Here is a 7500-nt window from a genome sequence, read left to right on the forward strand (position 1 = left end):
CACATACGACCAAAAACACACCAAAGCGAACATATTCATACACAACCGTACCACACTATACCTACACAGACTACACAACACACGTACACAAACGCATGTACACACAAGGACTGAACATGTCAGTCGCCGATGCTATGACGTCCACGCTGCGACAGACGAAAGAGATAGATAGATAGATACATAGATACATACATACATACATACATAGAGAGAGAGAGAGAGAGAGAGAGAGAGAGAGAGAGAGATTGATAGATAGACAGACAGCTTGATAGATAAATGTAGATATATATACATACATACATACGTACATAGTAGATAAAGAAACAGACGGATAGATGGAAAGGTTAATTTAAAAAAGGAGGGGGGGGGGGGGGATGGGTACGCGGTGAAATCATGTGTGAAGTCATGAGATGAAGATAATTACATACATATCAAAGATAACTGCACCCCCCCCTCCCCCCCTCTCCCCCCCCCCCTTTTGCTTCCTTCTTGCGTGTGTGGATGACTTTGACATCTTTTCAATTAGCGTATTGGTCAGGGTCGGGGAAACACGCGAAAGGGAAATACAGACACACACACACACACACACACACACACACACACACACACACACACACACATGGATGCACGCACGAACATATATACAGACACGCCACACACACACATACGCAGGCACGCACGCACGAACATGCATACAGACACACACACACACACACACACACATACACACACACTTGCACGCACATACGTACGTCCGTACGCATGCACGCATGAACATACATACAGACACACCACACACATACATACACACACGCAGGCACGCACACAGGCATGCACGTAAGCATGCACGCATGAACATACATACATACATATACATACACATACGCATCGTACACACAGATACACGCACGCATACACACACAATCACATAACATACACTGAAACACATGCAAATATTATTATCAGTTTTACCATCATCATCATCCTTTTCATTATGATCATCATCATTATCGTATTATTATTGTTATTATTACTATCGAATTATTTTTATCAGTATCATTATTATTATCATTATCATCATTATAATTACCACTATCATTATCGTTATCTTTATCAACATCATCATCCTAATCACAATAGTAATAATAATAATTACTATTATTATTATCATTGTTATTGATATTGTTATCATCATTGTCATTATTGTTATCATTATCATTATTATTATTATTATTATTATTATTATTATTATTATTACTATTATTATTATCATTATTATTATTACCATCATATTATCATTACTTCTATTATCATTATTGTTATCATTATAATTACTTTTTCTATTATTACCGTTATCATTGCTATTATCCGTTATTATTCTTATTATTCTTATTAGTGTATTTGTTATCATGATTATCCTTATTTTTAACATAACTATTATTATCGTTTTCTTTCTTCTTCTTCCTCTTATTTTTTTCGTCGTCCTCTCCCTCTTCTTCTACTTCTTCCTCACCTTCTTCTTCTTCTTCCTCCTCCTCTTTTTTTCTTCTTCTTCTTCTTTCTTCTTCTTTTTTTCTAAATTTTCTTCATCTTCTTCCTTCTCCGCTTCTTCTTCTTCTTCTTCATTATTTTTCCTTCTCCTTCTTTTAAGGCTATTCACAAAACAATTTTTTCGAATCTCTTCTTCCTCATCCTCGTTATTTTCTTCCTCCTCCTTCTTCTCTTCTTAGTTTTCTCCCTCACCTTTTTTATCAGGATCTTTCTTTTTCTTCATTTTCCTGATTTTCTATATATTACTCCTCCCCGTTTCTTCTTTCTATTCTTCTCCTTCCTCCTCCTACTCTTCTTCTTTTCTTTCCTTTTCTTCCTCTTCTATCTTTGCTTCTTCTTTTTCTTCCTCTTCCTTATCAACCTCCTCTTCTTTTTTCCTCTGTTTCTTCCTCTTCCATTTCTTCTCTCCCTTCTACCTCCTCCTCTTATTATTATTATTCTTCATCTTCTCTTTCAAGTTGCAAGCTATTCATAAAACGTTAAATTTTGTGCAATACATACAAAAAAAAATTCTGGACCTCTCTTGTTTCTCTCCATTTTCCTTTCCATTCCTCTTCCTCCTCTTTTCTTTCTTCCCACTCTTTTTCTTCCTTTTCCTCCTCCTCTTCATCTTCTTCTTCATCCTCTTTCCCTCTTCCCCCTCCTCCTCCTTCTCTGCTTCCTCCTTCTTCTCCACTCCAATCATCCTCCTCTTCCTCCTCCTCCTCTTCCTCCTCCTCTTCCTCCTCCTCCTCCTCCTCCTCCTCCTCCTCTTCTTCTTCTTCATCTTCTTTATCTTCTTATACAAAGTCCAGGCTATAAAAACACTTTTCTGAACCTGCCTTTTTTCGTGACCACAAGTCCTGTGTTGAACTTACATGGGATATTAACGCCTCAATTAGGACAGTTGCATGAGATCTTTCGTCATTTTCACTTTGTTTCATTTTATTTTGTCATTGTTTTTAATTACTTTTGATATGGAGATTGATTTGGCTAAAGGAGGTGAAGTGTATATATATTGAATCAAAAGAAAGATATTAAGAGACGTGTGTGTGTGTTTGTGTGTGTGACAGAGATAGAGTGAGAGAGACAGACAGACAGACAGATAGATAAATAGTGACAGATACACAGAGACAGACCAAATGAAATTCGAACCATTCTTTAATCACAAAGACATAAAATGTCGATATAGATATATGATGATATACATAACATCATAAAAATATTTTCCAAGGCATTTCTTTATTTTCTTTATTTATTAATCTATTAATTTATCTATCTATCTATTTTTTTCACAAATTTAGGGATCATCATCGATAATAAACGACGTCACAAGGTAATAGTGGCGCTGATGAACGTACTGTCAGGGTGTTGACAGAACTGGTGACAGGCAAATCACATAAATGTAAATACATAATTGTAATGGCATATATATACTGGACGTGCAAACAAACAAATAGATATGTAAATGTAGAAGTTTACACGGGCAATACTACACAGAAACACACATAAAGATACAAAAACACACACAGACAAAAGCACGCGCACAAGTAGATATATAAAGCAACCTCACACTCACACACAAACACACATACACATATAAGTCAACAGACACATACCTTATACAAGCAAATAAATGTATATACAAACAAGCACAAACTTAATGTATCAGTCACGCGAACAGTATCACTACCTACACGGAAGTAAGCGTACATATACAGTAATAACAGCAAAAGTTGTACAGAAAGTTTTTTTTATTTTTTTATTATTGATCCGAGGACGTGGTTAGTGATCAGTACTACTACTGCTGCCGCCCATTCGTTTCTTCTTTCGTTTCACTCTCTATCTGTCTATTTCTCTCTCTCTCTCTCTTTCTCTCTCTCTCTCTCTCTCTCTCTCTCTCTCTCTCTCTCTCTCTCTCCCTCTCTCTCTCTCTCTCTCTTTCTCTCTCTCTCTCTCTCTCTCTCTCTCTCTCTCTCTCTCTCTCTCTCTCTCTCTCTCTCTCTCTCTCTCTCTCTCTCTCTCTCTCTCTCTCTCTCTTTCTCGCTTTGCGTCTATAAAAGTGCTGATATGAGTACGAAGTTTATACAGGATTTTAGTGCTTGTGAAGCCATTATTGCATTCCATTATTACGATGAACTAGAATATTAAAGCCATATGGATTAGATATTTATGTATATCTATTTCAGGATGTCAAAAAAGTACATACACCTACACTTAACATGGTTCTGTTGGGTATAGTACTAACATATGATATAAATGTACATATGGTCACACTGATAATAGTTTTGTTAGGTATAGTGCCAATAGTTGATATTATACTACATAAAAATACAGTCATTCCACATCCTGAACATCGCTGTCAAACTCTACGTTCCGTTGCCATGGAAACTCCTATCAATATATGAATATAGCTAAAACGTTTATCTAGTATAAAAAGCTAATGAACAAATTAACATTTCTTTTAATTCGTGATGATTAAAAATACTTTGAAATTACATATATGTACTAAGGATTTGGCAAGCATATATAATTACCATAATGAGGTTTGCTTAAATCGTCATTACCTCTATAATGTGTTTGCCTTCAATTCCCTCGTTTTGCACATTATTTTCTGCAAAATACCGGTATTTTAAGATCAGATTTCGAGTTTACATTCCAAAAGAATCTTTATACTTTCACTACACCTTCGTTGCATATAAAGCTATTATATATGTTTCTAATATTACATTATATATGAGGATCTATATCTAGTTGCTTTGTGTAGTGGCGCGGGGGTAGGGGGTAGACATGTCCATAACTCTCATAGTTTCACATTTCAGTACCTCAACTATCCTCCTATTCAGAGTAGATGAAATAAGCATGAATAAGACTAAATTGCCAAGACGAAATATCAATATTGCTAATAATAACGTTCATGGAATTCTCGATGGCGCTTCAGATAACAGAAGATGGCAAAAATATCTACTGTAGATATCTAGATATATGTGAGATGTAATAACCATTTCCGTGTAAGACTGACACTTAATGTAATAATACTTACACGTTATTTCCTCTTCCTGCCAAAGAACTATATAATCATCTTTGTCATCAGCAATGCTAGGGAGAAAATATAATCTATATGATTACTGTTATTACCAAACGCTCTAAAAATAGTATTTTTACTGTCAGAGCAAAGATATGTATGGTGAAAACATGCTATGCTTAATATATACATTCACATACACAGATTAAAAAACAGTACAGTATGATTATGGTAATGATAAAGGTAAGCATTATTTGTATTATTCATTATTTTTTCTTATTATAAGGATGATAGTTATAATATCAGTTTTATTAATAATAATGCTAAAAATACCACTACTATAACTAGTCATGACACTGACCTATACATTGTCATTATCATCATCAAAAGTATTACTCTTCTTACCCGAAAAATACTAATGATAGGCAACACAACCAATATTTATGATAACAATAAAAAAAAAAAATAAGCGAGAATGAATATTTAAGTGTTGCATGTCATACCATATTATATACCAAACGTATAGCTGTTATTACCATTATGTACGAGCATGATCACTTCCAACAAACAAATCAGACACTTGACATCAAAGAATATAATCTGACACGGGTTTATAAGCTCTCTATATGTGCATCCAGATAAATATTTGATTGATAACATCCATACCCGTTTTTTTTTTTTTTTTTTTTTTTTAAGCTTTCAATTGATTAAATACATATCAAGACGAAATGTGCATTATACATCTGCGTAAGAAACAGTCATGAAAGTTGATGTAGTGGATGCATACATTAACAAAATAATAATAACAATAATATAATAAAATCTAAACTACGGAAAGTTTCTAAAATCTATTATGAATAATTATGTATTACCCCAATGATCTGTGCTGCATTTTAGTATAGATTGGAGAATATAGATTAGAGAGGAAGAGGGGTATGAAGCGATTGAGAGACTGAGATCGAGGGAGACAGACAGAGAGAGAGAGAGAGAGAGAGAGAGAGAGAGAGAGAGAGAGAGAGAGAGAGAGGGAGAGAGAGAGAGAGAGAGAGAGAGATGGTAGAGGGAGGGGGAGGGGGAGCTAAATAAAAGGATAATTACTAGCAAAAGTTTTTACGAGTCACGAATAATACCAGGCGATTGGCTAATCGTTTTTCACAAGCAGCTATAAAACAGTCTAATGAGCTTCTATAACCTCAGCTTTGAATGTTTGGGGACGGAGCCATAAGCATGAGATAAAAAAAAAAAAAAAAAAAATGAGAGAGAGAGAGAACGAGGGAGAAAGAGAGAGAGAGAGAAAGAGAGAGAGAGAGAAAGAGAGAGAGAGAGAAAGAGAGGGAGAGAGAGAGAGAGAGAGAGAGAGAGAGAGAGAGAGAGAGGAAGAAAGAGAGAGGGATATTCACATATAGATATAGAAATATAGATAGAGATAGAAAGATAGAGAGAGAAACATACAGAGAGAGAGAATGAGAGAGGATTTTGCCCTCGGTTCGTGTTCATCTGCCATAGAGAGAGATTAGCCTTCCTGTAGTGTTTGTATATCAAGTCAAATATACCGCAGATATGTGCAGTTATATGCGGTCTCTTATTACTAAGTAAAATACCGATATAAATCTTCTATGTGGACAAATTTGTTTTTAGTAGGAAAAAGTCAGATATGCTATAAGCGAGGGTCCATAAACATCAAGTTATTCCTGTAAACAAATTTCACTCTATTACGAATGGGTACGGTACGAATCTGTGTATACATGTGTAATTTTCTCATATGGATGTTTACAGAAAATCATACATACACGCATACTAATGCATTTCACATAAACATTATACATAAACATAAATAAAACTACGTATACATATACACACACAGAAACAACAAAAAACTCTCTCTCTCTCTTTCCCTTTTCCTCCCCCTTTTCTCCCTTATTCCCCCTCTTTTCTCCCTCTTTTCACCTTATTGTTACCCTCTCTTTCTCCTTTATTGTTCCTCTTTCTTTTCCCCTTTAAACCCTCTCTTCTCCACCCTCCCTCCACTCTGCCTCCCTTACCCTCCCCCACTCTTCCCCCTCCTTATCCCTTCCCCTTTTCCACCCATTCCTCCCCTCACTTTTCTCCTCTCTCTTCCCCTTCCTTATCCCACACCCTTCCCCCTTCTCTCTTCCCTACTTTAACACCCCCCCCCCTTTCCCCACCACCCCCCCTTTTCGACCTACTCCCCCTCTTCCCCTCACTTTTCCCTTTCTCCCCCTTCCTTCCCCCATTCTTTCCCCCTCTCTATCCCCTCATCCTTCCCTTTCTTAACTCCCACCCTCCCTCCATCCTTTTCCCTTTTCCACCCACTCCCCCTCTTCCCCTCACTTTTCCCTTTCTCCCCCTTCCTTCCCCCATTCTTTCCCCCTCTCTATCCCCTCATCCTTCCCTTTCTTAACTCCCACCCTCCCTCCATCCTTTTCCCTTTTCCACCCACTCCCCCTCTTCCCCTCACTTTTCCCTTTCTCCCCCTCCCCTTCCCCCTTCTTTCCCCCTCTCTATCCCCTCATCCCTCCCTCTCTTAACTCCCACCCTCCCTCCTTCCTTTTCCCTTTTCCACCCACTCCCCCTCTTTCCCCTCACTTTTCCCTTTCTCCCCCTTCCCTCCCCCATTCTTTCCCCCTCTCTATCCCCTCATCCTTCCCTCTCTTAACTCCCACCCTCCCTCCTCCCCTTTTCCCTTTTCCACCCACTTTTTTCCTCTCACTTTTTCCCTCTCTCCCACAGCCATCACGAAGCTGACGACCACCTATGCCTCGGTGACTCTCTACAAGAATCATACCATCAGATACTCCGCCCGTGTCTACAGCATCATTGGGTGTCAGATGGAATTTCACGAGTACCCGATGGATGTGCAGACGTGTTCGATGATCATGCAGAGCTGTGAGTATTCATTGTGGGTTGTGCATGTTTTTTTTTCT

Source organism: Penaeus chinensis, chromosome 22, assembly GCF_019202785.1.
Source record: "Penaeus chinensis breed Huanghai No. 1 chromosome 22, ASM1920278v2, whole genome shotgun sequence".
In the NCBI taxonomy this organism is placed as follows: domain Eukaryota; kingdom Metazoa; phylum Arthropoda; class Malacostraca; order Decapoda; family Penaeidae; genus Penaeus; species Penaeus chinensis.